General features: G+C 42.6%; 1 pseudogene; it reads right to left on the bottom strand.

The window, feature by feature from the left end:
* Nucleotides 1-202: 202 nt before the first annotated feature.
* LOC113631428 (GSK3B-interacting protein pseudogene) lies at nt 203-627 on the bottom strand (annotated as a pseudogene).
* Nucleotides 628-17,222: the final 16,595 nt, after the last annotated feature.

The raw sequence follows: 17,222 nt of genomic DNA on the forward strand, positions 1-17,222 counted from the left end.
TCAGGATTTCCTTAACGAATCAGAAACTGAGAAACACAATTTGTTAGTCAATAAAGTTCTCAATCAAAAGCCTAAATGTGAAGCAAAAAATGATAAAGACACAAAATCAAAGATGCATTCTCTACTATGACCATCTGCAAGAATTTCAAGCTTTATGTCAACATGTGTACCATCAACAGCCCCTCTAACAGGAAAGAACTTATCATGACTGTCCATCCCTTTTCAGTTTCAAGTCTTTGAAGGACTGCATTTCCAACTGCTTCCCGGTAGGCAGGGCTGAGCGCATCCAGCCAGGAGTAGACTGTTTCATGGGAGGGAGTCTGTAAATGATCGTCCACCTGGTCGAAAGCACAACCTACCACCCCGAGCCCTGCTTCAGTGAGCTCCAGACAGTATCTATCCCTTTGTCTTGTTTCCACATTGATATAGGCCACATCGTCTGCACAGCACAGGGTTTTTGAGACAAACATGGTGTTAACTGAAAAGAGAACAGCACTTACAACTCCTTCAGCTTCCAGCCTCATGTCTTTCCTATCAGATCCTTCAAAGCCATTAAGCTCTGCATCTTCTTCAAATCCTGACACACTGCTCAGCTCCATGGGATTACAGTCTGTTTCCATTCTGCAAAAATCTTTGACCTAAGCCCTTTGACTTCAAGTTCCGTGATCTTTTCAGCAGGTGGAGTGGCTGCAGCTGCGCCCTCTTTCGGCTCTGAGAGGCATGTGACGTGAGAACACTACCGTCTTATTCCTGCCACCTCAGGCACAAGTCTGCACACAGCCGAGTCCTCCTCTTACTCCCTCCCCAGGCATCTGGCCATTTATTTATTTTAATTCAAGGGATACAGATTTTCTGGACACTTGCAACTCTAACCAAGATAATAGCTACCTTGTACCAATGCAAATTCCTGCGGAACAGATTCCATTGAGATGCTAAGTCTACTCTGCATATTCTAAGTATAAGGTGTGGTCTGTGCCCTTAAGGAACATTCAGCCAAATAGAAAGACAAGAGTCACCCCCTGAAAAAGAATAATTTTGTTAAACATTTTTTCTCAGCATTCTAAGAGGCATTCTGTTCCTTGCCTTTCCGAAATAGGTGGTTAGCCAATTCCACGGGACATGTTAGGAGGGAGAACCCCAAGTGTTAACCTGTTGACATTCTACAACAGTTCACAGCAGGGCCAGGACCTAGGGCCTTGGCCTCATTTTCTTTAAATAGATTTTATTTCTTAGAGCTGCTTTAGGTTCATAGCAAAATGAAGCAGACGGTAGAGAGATTTCCCATTTATACCCTCTGCCTCCACACATGCACAACTTCCCCTATTATCAACATCCCTCCCCAGGGTGGCACATTTCCTACAGTTGATGAATGTACACTGACACCTCGTTATCACCTACAGTCCAGAGTTCACATTAGAGTTCACTCCTGACGTTGTACGTTCTATGGGTTTGGGGCCAGCTACCACCATACTTCCCAGGGACTACCGATATTTGGACCCATAAATGTTAGGTTTGCCCCAGAGCCAGGGGGAACGGAGTTGGAAGGGGAAAAGGGATCCAGGTAAAGAGAGAGAACAGAATGATTTCCAGATCATCCGTCTGAGACGTTTAGATTTTTATGCCTCCAACCATTTATTTAGCTGAACTTGCTTCATAGAATGTGGTTTTATGGGGCAACAGAGTGTTTTTCTTTGATTTCATAGAGGCGAGTTCTATTTCTATTTTTCTAGAAATTAGAGAAACCTCTGCTTTTTACTCTATATAGCGTATGTTTTATCAGACATATTTCTTATGATTCTAGTGTAATTCAAGTATCTAAGTAAAAAAGAGAACATTTCCTATAATAAGGGTATAATATGATGATAATGGAAATATAGGTATGATGTTAGAAGTATGGTTTTAATGCTATCTCTTCAATATATGTCATAGGACTCAATGGAATTGCTCACAGGGGCATCAAACAACTAAGGGGTTTGAGGAGGGGTGTTTGTTCTCAGCCCAGGTCAGGGGATTTGGCCATCTTCTCAATTATCTATACGTCTGTGCGTTATTTTTTATCATCTTCCAGTATAAAAACCTTAGATGTAGAGTCTGATATCCTAATCTATGGAAGGATGACGCCAAAGGCTTCATGAAAGGAGAGAAAAGAATATCTTTCATCTTCCATTAGACTCAGAGAAATCTGAGAACATCTACCCACAAAGTCAACAGAAGAAAATGAGTATTCATATAATGGTACCCAACTATTAAACTAAAGAAAACAATGATTAAAGATCGAGCAGGGTATATTTCAGCTATATAGAATCAGGAAGAAAATTCAATAAAAAGCCAATCAAATCTTATACTGTCAAGAAAACTAATTATCACCGAAAAAGATACCAATATGACCAGATTTTAAATTTTTTAAAATACTTCTTTGTGAGAATATTTTTCATATATACTAACCTCTCCCAGATCTAGATATAACTTCAAGTTCATCCCTCTGTTTTAACTGTTATTGTTGTTTTGTTTTTTTTTCCTGCTTTAGAGAGAATTGACAAATTCTGACATTTGTTCAGCTAAAGATTCAGACACTCTCAAGAAATAAAACAATAGCTCATACAAGTTTGCAAGCGACATGTATTGTGTCTTTTAAAACAAATTCCAATACAAACTGGACTTTGGTCTGAGATCACATTGTAAATGCACTGGAAAAGAGTACTAGAGTCACACCTATATAGCTCTTTTTTTTGTTTAATTTATTTTTGGCCGTGTTGGGTCTTCGTTTCTGTGCGAGGGCTTTCTCTAGTTGCGGCGAGCGGGGGCCACTCCTCATCGCGGCACGCGGGCCTCTCACTATCGCGGCCTCTCTTGTTGTGAAGCACAGGCTCCAGACGCGCAGGCTCAGTAGTTGTGGCTCACGGGCTTAGTTGCTCCGCGGCATGTGGGATCCTCCCAGACCAGGGCTCGAACCCGTGTCCCCTGCCTTAGCAGGCAGATTCTCAACCACTGCACCACCAGGGAAGCCCTATATAGCTTTTTATTTAAAAAACTACTAAAGAAGTAAGTGAAATCTAACTACACTTCAATAATTGTCCCAACTTCGTGTTGATCCAGCCTTGATTTTCTAGGTATTCACCCAGAGTGTGCGGTCTACCACTGTCCTATGCCGCTGTATAAAATGTTGCTTATGCCGTCCTGAAGTATTCAGACTCTACTCATTGGAACAGTGGAAGGTATATACAGAGAGCAATGGTATAACCAGAAACACATTTTGAAAGGATAGCTGGAAATACCATGGAGAATGAGTTTAACTAGAAATATATAGGCAAACCACTTCATACTCTTTCAAAAAGAAAATTTTAAAAGAATGTTATATTCATTCATTAACTCAAAAACCATTTGCTGAGTAGCTATTCCGTTACATCATAAAGTGGTTTTCTTTAAAGAGAGTCCTGGCATTTAGTGATAGTTTAGTTGTCTTTTCAGACAGAATAAAGATAAACTTGTTATTTTTGGTAACAAATCAGTACAATCTTTACTGTGCTCTTGACATGGTGCCACATAATATAAAGGACTAAACTACATCCAACAATAGATGACGAGAACTTCAGTGTGGGCAGAGGCAATAAAATTGAAAATAAAGGAAATGTGCAGAAGGAACTCTTCCGCATCCATGGAGGACACACGCGAAGGGAAGAGTGTGGAACTTGCTCCTGCTTCCTGGGATTTGAGTCTACTGGTCTACCCGGGATACCCCAGATGTGCCACCAACCTCAGATGCACGTTCTTCAAAAGGAGAAGACAGGACTAAACTCTAATTTCCCTATTAGCTCTAAAGACTCTTAGCTTTATCTTAGTTAAGAACACACTGTGTCGTATAAAAAGTTCAAAGAATTAGAGAATTAACCTCAATTCACACTGGAGGAAAATTTGTCATTTTGATAGCATTCAGCTACAATTTTCAAATATCCTTGCTTGTAACAAGGAACAAAAGTAAGCTAGTGGTGCTGCATGCAGAATTTATGCAAAACTTCACTCATATTTTAAATAAATTAGAGGTAATTGTCCAACATAATTTGAAGTCTTAATAAGAAGATGCAATTTTATTCATGAAATTTCCTTTAATTCTGGTTATAACCTACACAAACAGCTAAAGGCTATATGAATAGCATTTGTTAGCTATGGTACTTTTTTAGATTGGCCTCTCAACAAAGTCCCATTCTTTTCTCAAGTCCAGAAAGACAGTTCATGTAAAAGGAGCTATTATTCCTTGATAATTACTCAGTGGCTCTCTGTACAGCATTGCCTCTGCGTCATGTGGTTTAGCAATTTTTAAAAAGAAATTCTTTAAATAGGAATACCAAATAAACACAGGTGGTGAATTTCTACATATAAAACTGTTATAAAATTTGTAACTTAGAAGTGCACTTATATAACACATTAATATTTCCATTTAACATAGATGAAAGATTAACACTAGTGATTTTAAAACACTGTTTTAAAAAGAAACTAAATAACAAATTATTCTTATCTTTAAGAGCCATGAGACCACCATCACTCTGTAGTAACACTAAGTAATGCAATAGGTGATATTCTTCCCTATCTTGGGACTAGGTAAAGAACCCAGTAATTCAATAGCTCAGAGGGAGGGTAAAAAGTGAAGGGAAGGAGGTCCAGACAGTGCAGTAGGGACAGGGGGCTGCAACCAGATTAGGAAGAGTAAAATTATCCCCTAGTAATTTGTATGGAGAAGTAGCCCAAAATCATGGTTTTGGGTTTTCCCCCTATAAAACTATTCTACATTCTTTTTTTGATGATCTGTAAGCTTATTTGTCGAGGAACCTTGTTTCAGATGGGAAGAATGAAGAGTGGCCTTTATTTTCAATCACTTATAAATGTATGGAACAAATAGGATAAGCTGCAGATGGGTGGGTGGCAGTTAGGGAAGGGGGGATTACCAGCACTTTCCATTTTGACTCATAATCACTTAAAACTGAATAAATCTGACTGTGATGTGCAGTGAGGAAAACTCTAGCCTATAAGTGCTCTCTGCCTATGAAAGTAACTAGGTCCACAATGACTACATGCTAACTTGCCATTTTTTTTAATGTTCTCTTTTTCTCAGACACGGTTTTAAAAGAGTTCAGGATGGTCAGCTCTGGAGCCAAATCCTCTGTGAAAGAACAAAGACAACGTGAAAGGACTGGTCATTAGTTAGGCTCCGTGTGACTGCAGGAGCAGAACCCACAGAAATTCATAAACCATGGAACCAAGACAGAAACTTAGCAGTCAAACAAAATTAATGCCCAAGGAAACTCACTGAAGCACTACGAAAAGGTCAGCAGTCTGTACCAAATACCACAGAGGAGAGAAGTGTATTTGGTTTTTCCAATTTCACGCCACGAGAATAAGAAAGGATGGTTCCTAATCACCGGTAGGTACCAGTTAGTCCTCATAGCTGCCAGCCATGGACAGGAAATTCGCCAACCAGCACTGAAGCAAAGGTGACCCCATGCAAATTACCTGTGTGGAGCTCAAATGCTACCTAGATGCCTTTGGAACCAGACATCACTGAGAGAGTGGATGGGAGTCACCATGTCTCATCGACTTCTGCAGCTTTGTCTGAGAGTCTGGAGACGTAGGGGTCTTCCAGTGGAGACCCTTCATCATGTAAAACAGATCCAGCAATCTCCTGGAGCATAGACTTGAGTTGAAGAGTTAGAAAGCAAACCACACAGGAAGACAACTGCTGGCAACCCTGACAGTTTCCCTACCCTTACTGGCCGCCAGCCTCCCCTCATTTTCACCTAGTGTACTGGACTTTGGGCCAAATGGATCTTGGTGTACATCCAGCTACAGGTATTTATTAGGCATGAAGTTCAAGATAAGTCCCCCTCAGAGCTTCATTTTCCTCATCTGTAACGTTGGCAGCATCTCGGCTGTAGTAGTTAATCTATGAAACTGCCTACCATGGAGCCCGGTCTACAGAAGCGGGAACCATAGTGCTTGCTTTCTACTTCAGACTCTAAAATTCCTACCTTAATTATTTGTCACTGGTCCCAGGGTTTTTATTGTTTAGGGATGCTCTCTCCTGTATTTAAAACTCAGTTTTCTTGAGTGAAGTTTGATTTAATACCGATCTCTTCTGTACTTCAAATTTAGTTTTGCCCAACGAACTTTAGGTCACCAGGGTTCATTTGTTTGGTCAGTCATCTTTGCTATCATCCCAAAGAGAAAAACCTTGACCTAACCACGTGGCTAATAAAAAGTATCTTTGATAAAAACAACAGAGCTCAAACATAAAAGTAACATTTTAAGTAATGCAAAAATCCACACAAGGCAGCTCAACTTTCACTGAAATTTCAAATCTCTGAATGCATTGGACAGGCTTTCTCCCATCTCCATGCAACTTCTGGGAACTTCAACACAAAAACAAGAAGGTTTCATTTGTTTTGATTCTACCTTTTCACTGGCACTCTGTTGCATTCACTATCTTTCTCCCTGTGGCTTGACTCTCGTTTTATGGGATTAGCCTTACACTTCACAGCACTCATGGGGTTATTCCCTCTTGAACATTCACCACAGGTTCCACATCCTGCTAGCAGAGGGAGATCAGTGTTTTAGTTAAGATTTCTGTGGAAGAGTTATCTGAGACTCAGATAAGTTGGCATTCATTAAAATAATTAAACCCTACTACTAAAGATGATTCAGAAAAGATAATACCTAGTTTTAATCTGGTATCCTTTTCACGAATACTTAATACTTGTTCTAATTTTTATTCCAATCATATATTTATGTAAAGAAGTTACTACTCCTTTTTTTAACTATATAATTCCCCCTGAGAGGGAACAAAAAAGAAAAATAAAAACACAAAGAATAAAAACAAAAATAAGAGAAGTTAAGCATGCTGTCTCTGGTCAAGCTAAATTGTCTGGTGCTTCCTGGTACGTCCGTCTAGCAAGGGAATAGCCAAGGTGCAAGACAAGAAAACCCATTTCTACAAATATCATATGATCTCACTTATATGTGGAATCTAAAAAAATGGCACAAATGAACCTATTTACAAAACGGAAATTGAGTCACAGATGTAGAAAACAGACTTATGTTTACCAAGGGGGAAGGTGGGGGAGTGGACGGAGGGATAAATTGGGAGATTGGGATTGACATATACACACTACTATATATAAAATAGGTAACAAATAAGGACCTACTGTAGAGCACAGGGACTGCTACTCAGTACTCTGTAATGACCTATATGGGAATGTTAAATGTGCTGTTCACATAAGAGATTTCCACTGAGGAGCTGTCCTGGGGTCCGCTGTAGCCCCCCGTGAGGAATGATATAGATAAGAGAAGCCAGAATATGTGTATCTCACCGATTTGCACTTTCTGAGACCTCGGTACCAAACTTGGGAAACTATTTAAGGCCAAGATGTCGTACTGAACATCCTTAGAAGCCAGGACCTCACCGAGGAAAAGAAAAGAGCAGGGTGCCTGCCAGGACAGGTATTTCCAAGTGAAAAGTGCAGGCGACAGGAGTAAGGACAGGGTTTTCTCTTTTTTAGTCTTTGCTCAGATCATTCATTTGGGACTGGGTGGTGGACATTCACTTCTAACTCCCAAAGTGCTGTGGGCACCATGACGATGCTATAATTTCACAAGATGCTACGCGCCACCAGGCATTTGTTTCTGCTACTGCAGAATCCCCAAGTCCCATGGCTGCTGAAAGGGGCTCCTCAAACAGACAGCAAGGAACAGAGTCAAGGCCGGCCTGGCACAGACCACAAGGGTCCCATCTCAGCCTTGAATGTGGGTGAGTCCTCAGGGCAGGCTCCAGAGCCTCCCGCCACCAGAAAGCCAACCTCCCACAACCACAACAGAAAACTGTCTGTTCTTCCTCTTCCATCCCTCCTCCCTGGCGCTTCCATGAAGTCCCTCCTGCCAGCCACACCTCATACCTGCTTCAGACTGGCCACCTGTCCAGGGCAGAGCAGCCCCTGCAGCTGTTAGGTCTCCATCACAGTGTCACGCACTCCAGTGTGGAGGATCTCGGTCCCGTTTTTGAAAAAAAGAGAGGAGTTGACTCCGCCTGGACACCTTGGGGTGCGCTCAGGCCCCCCTGCTCCCCTGAACTGGGGGACACTCTATGGCCCCATCGGTTGCTGCACGGCACCTCCCCTACTTCCCAGGTTCCACTTCTCAACACCCCTCATCCTAGTTTCCACGGCAACGCATGGTTCTCTTCATGAACCTACAAGAGCAAGGACAAGCCTTCATCACGGGAGGAGATTTTAAACAAAAACTACATAACAAGAATCACAAATTACTTCTTCTTTGGAGTTATTTGAAGATTTAGTGGCTGCATGTTGAAGAATGCTGTATTACTACCCACACACCTTTCTTCTGGTTGAAATCCCCATTTAGGAAAAGTGCTCCGTCCTGCAGAGCTTCAGTCTATGTTTTCGTATTCCGGGAGCTATTACTGACCCAGGAGGGTCACACCATGGCTGTAAAACCTTCGCCTATGCTCTTATTTATACGGATTTTGAAAGGTTCCTCTTGATCGTTAGCACTCACGGAAACGTGGAGGACTTTTCACTTCTCACGCAGCGAGTCCCTCTGGGACGCACTGTGAGATATTTGATTAGCTCGGGAAGATAGACTCGTTTCCCAGAACTGCTGAGTGGTGTCCCGTTTCTGCAGAGGTTGCAAACGGAGCCTGTGACTGCACACTCGTGGGCCCGTCCAGCCCGGGGCGCAGCTGCCCTTCCTTCCATGAAACTGGCATTTGCTCTTTGCCGGCCTATAAAGAAGCAACTGCTTTGTGTACTTAGTACTCAACAAGTATTAATTAATGGTACTACGGTCTATATCTGGGCCGGCTGTCTCTGCTTCTTTTTATATATGACCATGTTTCACTGTTATATTCAGACATTGCAGAAGGGCATTACATTACATGGTACAATGGTGTTCAATACTCAAAGAAATCATTACCCTGGTTTTTAAAGTCTCAAGAAGATGCCTCGGGCTCTAGTAGTAAGAGTCTCTATCCTTTGATGTTTAATTGTTGAAGGAGGAGGAGAGGGGGAGGGGAGGAGAAGAAGAAGAAAATGGGGAAGGGTTGTTATGAGGTAATGGAGAGGAAAACGGGATGACTGGGGAAACCGTCTGTAGAGGGTAGTCGAATAAGGGAAGCATAATTTAGGACTCATACACGTTAAAAATGGATTTCCTTTCGAAGAGAAAAACAACAACAACAAGAAAATAACTAGCGTGTAGCTTGGTTCAGCTTCGTCCGAACCCAGAGGTTAAGATAAGGACTTGGATGCAAGTGGTTTCTTTAGAAGGGATCAGGGACCCCAGAGCCAAGGAAGGGGCGCGAGGAGAAAAGCCCACGGAGAGTGCGGGAGCAACTGCAGCCTGCAACGAGGGCCCGGTCCCGCCCGGGAGCCTCAGAAATGCCCCGCACGACTGTCTCTTCAGGGCAAGAAAGGCATTTACCCCACCTTGTGCCTCCTCTGCTTCAAGACGATGACCAACCCATAACACTCCCTGCTGGGGCTGAGTTCCCACAGCCCTGGGGGGACACCTCAGGAGGAAGAGCAAACAGATGCTTCCAGAGCTTGAGAGAAGACCATCAGGTTCCAGGGCGTGGGTCCACACAGCTGGAGGTGGACGAGGGAGGTGGGGACCAGCCCAAAGCATCTGCCCCAGCAGGGCCACGTCTGGGCTCCCTGGATGCAGATCCCTGCAGCAGTGACATTCCTCAGAGTGCTTGCCTGAAGAGCCGTCCCTCTCCGGCCCCTCCCTCTGCTATAATCTTTACCCCCTTGACATGTCGTTACGTGATTTTTTTTTTTTTTTTCTTGATGTCAGTTTTCCCGATCAAAGGGTACACGTCTCCCCAGGACCCACGGCAGTGCCTGACACACAGAGGGTGCTCCATCTGTATTGCTTAAGGGATTCATGTCAAGTTGTTCCATGCACTATATTAAAAAGTAAGTAATCAGGGCTTCCTTCCCTGGTGGCGCAGTGGTTAAGAATCTGCCTGCCAACGCAAGGGACACAGGTTCGAGCCCTGGTCCAGGAAGATCCCACATGCCGCGGAGCAACTAAGCCCGTGCACCATAACTACTGAGCCTGCGCTCTAAAGCCCGCGAGCCACAACTACTGAGCCTATGTGCCACAACTACTGAAGCCCGCGTGCCTAAAGCCCGTGCTCTGCAACAAGAGAAGCCACTGCAATGAGAAGCCCACGCACCACAACGAAGACCCAATGCAGCCAAAAATAGAAAAAGTAATGATAATGCCCTTGATTTCTACATCTAGGGGAATATGTGATGCTTTACAAGAAATATTAGGATGCTTTGAACTCAAAGGACAAGAGAGTCTTTTGTTAGAAAAACAAAAAAACTGGGCCTTCCCTGGCAGTCCAGAGGTTAAGACTCCCCGCGTCCACTGCAGCAGGCGTGGGTTCCATCCCTGGGCGGGGAACTCAGATCTCACAGGCCAGCGCAGTGGGCCAAAATGGAAAAAGAAAAACAAACAAGCAAACAAAACAACAACAAAAACCTACCTATTGATATTATTACACTACGTGGATATATAAGTCTTATACAGATGTACAGACTGTATTACGTGGTTCCATAAATCTGGCTCTCCGCAGAGCGCACTGAAAGTTGCGGAGGCTTAGAGGAGAGAGCGGGACACCCAACAAGGCAAATGCACCTGCAGGAGCCGGGAGACCCCTCACTGCCGTCCTGTGATCTGTGCGGCTGGCAGACAGCGTTCTGCACAGCTTGTTGGAGAGAAGACGAGGTCTTCATATTAATCAGTTGGTAAAGAACCAGTCTGTGAAAAAGCCTAAAGCAAAAGGAGGTTCCTGGAGCCCAGGGCCCTGACAAGATCAGGGTGTAGGAGCTCATGCGATGGGGCAGAGGAGGTCAGAGGCAGAGAAGCATTCAGACCACGTGGAACCAACAGAAATCCAATTTAGGCTATTATGTTCCCTCAAGAGACAAAAATAAATAAATAAATAAATAAATAAAAAGCCCTCATTTTAAACAACAGAAGCAGAAAAATCCTGCAGTCGATACCTGAAGAGTGACTCGAAGTGCCTCAGGAGAGCAGACAGAAGCAGGGAAAGAAGGGTGGGATCAAGCCCTCACCACAACACCCTGTAATTACAGTTAATCTTGGCTTCTTACCTCCGAGTCCCATCTTCCCATTGATACTCTTCCCAGATCAAGGAACACGTCTTTGGTTTCTTTATTCTCCAGAAAAAATATGCTTTTTAAAACTTTTGGGAAAGATTTAACAAGGGGAATGAAGAGAAAATAGTTTTAAATTTAAAATTAAATGAGAATGAATGTAGGCATTAGGGAAAACATGCTAATTACCTGATGTTCTGTAATCAATACTGGTCTGGATAGCCTAACCCTTCAAGAAACTCCATATGTTAGCTATTGTCCCCAAAAGATGAGCCATTCTCAGTGTCTTTGGAACATGCTATTATCGAATGCCAAATGATTGCACTCAACGCCCAAGTTGTTATTACTCATTTGAGTTGCACATTTGAGTGGACAGAAAGCCATCCTACGCGCCCACTGTGAAATAATTTTCTTCCCAATTGTCCTTACATGGCTTCATTTCCAGAGAATATAGCAACATTGCACTTCTGAGAATATTAATCATAAAATTCTGAGTAGAGGATTTTTTAGAACAAAGCAGTATCTCATGTCTTGAAGAAAATGGGAAGCAGTAACCATATATTTTTTCCCACAGTGAGTAAGTACTAAATAAAGGGCGAAATAGTAGGACTAAATCTTCAAAGATTCAGAGTATATTCATGCAACAAGCACTTGTGAAGCAAAGAATTGGGAATTGAGGGTTCAAAGATAAATAAAATATAGTCTCTGCCCTCAAAAATAATTTATTTTTTAACATTCTCTATCTGTTTGCTTTGACTATGTTGTCTCCCAGACCCAGAACATAAGGTTTGTCCTACAGCTAAATCAAAACCAACTGATGGACAGTGAGACCCAACCCCAATTCCCACTGCCCCATCATGGTAACTGGACAAAGTACGATGTTCTAGGGAGTCCTCAGTGTATTCAGCCGTCACCTCAACACTGAAAAGAATCCTTTATTTGGTCATATCACTTCTGATATTTTTCAACATTTCCTCTGAAGAGCAAGACTTGAACCCAAGATCTTTTGGAAGGTAAGTAACATCACAGCAGCCCCTTTTATTCTGTGAGGAGAAACTATGACAATGGCCAGAGAAGAGTTCTGGGCTCCAACCACCTCACCATGACAACTAGTAACAATCAGCGATGATTTACCAGAGGAGAGCAAACAGCCGACGGTTGGGTTGTTACCCAGCAGAGTATGGGGGTAGCTGTAGAGTCTTCCCTTCTGAGGGTGGGAGCAGGTCTATGACATCCTGGTGACCTCTTTAACTCATGAGCCCCACTAAAATAGAAAGCCATCCCCCTCTTCTGTTTTAGCCAAGCAGAAGACCTTTTGACTTCTGCTCCTTAATTTACCTCCAATAAAGTTTCCATTTTTACCAAAATTCAGGATTGGGGGAAATAGTGTCTAATTACTAAATATTGTCCTTTGATTGGGGTGGGGGTATTAGCAGGGGGTGTCCACATCAGCGAGTGATATGGACTGAATTGTGTCCTCCCCCCAAAATCCGTATGTTGAAACTCCAACCTCCAATGTGACTGTATTTGGACTCAGGCCTTTTAGCAGGTAATTATGGTTAAATGAGGTCATAAGGGTGGGGCCTTAATCTTATAGGATTGGCGGCCTTATAAGAACAGGAAAAGTGAGATCTCTCTCCCTCTCCGAGCATGGACAGAAAATAGGTCATGTGAGCACACAGCAAGACGGCAGCCACCTACAAGCCCAGAGAAGAGGCATCAGAGTGAAATCTACCTGCTGGCCTTGGTCTTGGACTCCTCAACCTCCAGAACTGAGAGCAGTACACGTCTGTTTTTTAAGCCACCCAGTCTATGGCATTTTGTTTCTGCAGTGCTAGCAGACTAGTACAGAGAAGTTCCACGGTTTCAAGGCTGGAGAAGAGTCCCTCATTCAAGTCGACATGGATAGATACTTAGACTGCCAAAATGCAGGTGTCAAAATAATCCAAGAAAGAAGATGATGCCTAATAAGTCAGAGGATTTCTGAAAGGCCAGAAGCAGGTGTTAAATGCTAGAGTGCAGCGTTAAGGATATGGGAGCAAAATCAGCAGATTAAGTATAAGAGGGGTGGCTCCAGCCCAGTGGTTGATCCAGGAGCACGACCCGAGTGTAAACAGCTGGGATTAGGATGAGCAAATCCCTCAGGTGCCATTTTCGGGGTTTTGCAGACTCAGAGATTCTGGGGTCACCTGGTGGAAACCCGTTATGAATATTGGGTCCTTGTCCTTTGGGAGGTAGGCTCCAGCCCTTCTTTCCACCTCTGACCTTTCTAGGTAACCAAGTCCTAGAACTGGTCTAGATGGTGACAGGGTTTCAACATTTCTCCTTCTCTCTCTGGTCTCTCATTTCATGTGCCATGCCAAGGACTGGGCAGATGTGGACAGCAGGGTCTCAGCTTCTGAGGCACAGGTGGGAGCAGTCAAATACGGATCGGTAAAATTTGTAGAAACTTCTCTAAGACCCAAATGTGATCAACCTAGCGGGACACAGCAGACAAGTGAATGTGAATACAGAGGACTGTGAAGAGTTCTTTCTAGAACTAGAATATAAAATGGAGATGTCAGTCAGAAGTAAGGTGACCAGGAAAGGTGTGAAAAGAGATTTCCTTGACAGAATGGTAGTGGTTGAGACAAATGACTAGTGTAAGTGGTTTCCCCCACAAAAATGGTGTTGTAGATTCATGTCCTGATGAAATCCCAGAGCATTCTCGATTGGAAGCAGGTGTGGTTTTTCAAGCCCATAGGGTCATCCATAAACCACATCAAAGGTATTCCCACACAAGAGGGTGTCATACGTCTTCAGGCAGTGCTTAAATATCTGTCTGGACTTGGGGATCCTGAGGCACTAACACTGATCATGGTGACAGGATTCTCCTGAAGAGAAATAAAAAGCTGCCCTGGGCAGGACTTCAAGCCCAACCAAGAAGCATCATGTAGTGGTTCATAGTTTGGAAACTGAAATCTCACAGACTTTAGTCTTGATCTCTGCTATGCCAGGTACTTGCTGAATGACCTTGAGAAGGGAACTAAACTCTCTGAGTCTTGATCTTCCCACCTATAGCATGTCAATAATAATAGTATCTATCTCAAAGGGTTTGGAGACAATTAAACAAGACAGTGCTTACATAATAGGGAAGAACAAATCTGACTCCGTATTGGATCTGTCTCTTCTTACTTTAACCTTTGTGTTCTATTGCTTTTGCTACAAGTTAATCACTAAGGGGGTGTTGCCTATAAGCTTAAATTATACATGATGGGAACCCTGCCTCCCATGTAATGAAAGTTAAGCTAAAATACCTTTGTTTAGCTCACAGGAAACAGCTAGACCAGGCCCACCTGTGAATGGCTGCAGGAAAGAAGAAATGAATGCATCCCCTCTGGACTCTGACTGGAACCAGGACTTTACCCGCTCTCCTTTTAGTATAAAAGAAGCCTGAATTCTAACTCAGGGAAGATGGGTCTTTGGGACACTAGTCCACCATCTTCTCAGTCTGCTGTCTTTCTGAATAAAGTCACTATTTTTTGCCTCAGCAACTCACCTCTCAATTTATTGGCCTGTCATGTGGTGAGCAGTATGAGCTTCTACTTGGTAACACTTGTAAAGCTCCTATTACAATGTCAGGCACAGAAGTACACTCATAAACATTTTATAACCAGAGCCTAGATCGATTTTAAAAAACCCTGCTCATGGGAGTTGGGGTTAGCAGATGTATGTTTTATATACAGAATGGATAAACAACAAGGTCCTACCTAGGGAACTATATTCAATATCCTATGATAAACCATAATGGAAAAGAATATTTTAAAAGAATCTGTATATATATATATATATATATATATATATATATATATATAACTGCATCACTTTGCTGTACAGCAGAAATTAACAAAATATTATAAGTCAACTATACTTCAATTAAAAAATTCATGCTCAACATTTAACCAGTTTCTTCATCCTGCAAGGACATGTTTTCCTCTTTTTTTCTTAACCCTAGGTACTATAGAAGAAGACATACAAAGTCTTGGCTAAGGTAATCTAGTTTTGATTATGAGTTGAATATAGAAGTTAACTTTCAAAGGGATTTCTTTCCAGTACAACAAAATATGTTATTTTTCAATCTGCTTTTTTCTGGTGTTCTATCAGTCACCTTTCATTCCTTTCTTCCCTCTCCCACTTCCCTCCTGGAAAGTTAGGCTCTCACTAAGCCATTTACCAGATAACATTACTGATTTCCATAAGTATCCATGCAGGGCACTAGCACACTCAAATAGATGTTTATGGTGCATATTAGCCTCTATTCCAATACAAAATTTCATTATTTTCTTTAATACATTTTAATACAATTCTTGAATACAAGAATTAAATCTGCATGCTGTGTGACAATTCCTTTGCTCTCTCAATTTTAGTTAGAGAGACTAACAGCATTTTCTCATCAGGTCCTGCTACAAGAATCTTGTTTTAAGTATTCTCTCTTCAAAGTGCTTTGTTTGTTTGCCTCCCTGGAGCATCAGCTCTTACAATTGTGTGGCATCTAAATTGTTTCCATGACTGGAACATCAGTGAGGGACTTAAATAGTTGAGAGATGCTTAGTTGTAACAACCAATGCAGGACCAATCCTCTAGTCAAACAAGGATCAGGGACATCCCAAACAAAATGTTTTTTCCTTAAAGAAAAGATAATCTACATCAAGTAACTCAATAATACTTGTGAAAGTAAATTGGGAAACAAACAAATAAATTTAAACATGTATAATTTGTGAACAAAAAATCTTTCTACAGCATCAAAATTAATATTTGTAATTCTTAGACGTTGTTTACATCCTAAGTATGGGTTTGCATTACAAATTTTGGGGTAGGAAATACAATACTGCAGAACTGACCTTCCAGGGGAGCTGCTGTCTTGGCCACAGTCCGATGCAGGGAATCAAATGCTGTGATGCATGGCCCAGGAAGCTGCCCACAGATTGGTTAGCTCCAGAACAGTACTTACTGCTAGACCAGAATAGGCAGAAATTGGATGCCTCATATCAGCCTCACATCATCTCTGAAACTAGTACCTGACCACTGGGTGGCCTGCTAAGATGAAAAGTATCAATACCTCAGGACCGTACTTGCCAGCAACAAGAGAGGATGCAGCAAAGACACAGCCTGAGTGAGGGTGTGTGATTATTGAATACCTGGAGCCTTAGCTGCAAGAGAATCTGAAAGAAGTGAGTGCAGTACAGGAAGACGCACAGAGAGAAAGGGATACTCGACCGATGAGTCAGTCCCCCATATCCTCCACACTTACCGTTCTGTCCCCTGTGGATCTAACCAGTACCTCTCCTCTCATGTGTCCAGATCGTTGATGGAATAAACCCAAGAAGACTGAAAGAGGTCTTCCCAGTGTCCTTCCCAAAGGGGTCAGGCATGGAATTTCATGGAACAGAGCACCATGTGAAATACTTCGGTTATCCATTTTTTTGTTCCTAAAATTACTGAGGACCAAGTTAGTTCTTTCACTCAACAAAACCAATTCATAAATAGAATGCTTATTTTTCTATTTATATAACAAGGGAACAGATGGCAGTGGTTCGACTACAACCCAGGGTGGCCCCGGGATGACAGAGACTGGTACGCAGGGAACAGTCTGACTCAATGCAGGATCACTGTGGTTGCTTTCTGCTTGTGCTCTGCTTCCCTTTGACCATGTGCATCCAGAATTAACATCCTACAGCCCTTTCTCATGGACAGATCACACGAGGGGCCCACATCGGTCAGGGCTTCCCTCGGGTAAGAAACTAGATTGCTCTTTTGTTGAAAAACTCAGTGTTGAAGGACTGACACATGGTACCTCCTCTTACACAAAGGTCTTCCAGGAAAGCAGTTTTACAACCTCCATTGATAACCTGTTCTATTCTTAACCTCCTGCTGCCAGAGAAGGGCCCTGGTTACAGGCAGCTAAATAGATTTATCATTGGGTGGCAGAATGCAAACTTTCTTGTTAATCCTAAAAACACTAAATGCACTGACTTTAAAAATCCTAAATTT

The sequence above is a fragment of the Aethalodelphis obliquidens genome, unplaced genomic scaffold (assembly GCF_003676395.1).
Source record: "Aethalodelphis obliquidens isolate GAN/ISIS:26980383/991018 unplaced genomic scaffold, ASM367639v1 scaffold33, whole genome shotgun sequence".
Classification (NCBI taxonomy): Eukaryota; Metazoa; Chordata; class Mammalia; order Artiodactyla; family Delphinidae; genus Aethalodelphis; species Aethalodelphis obliquidens.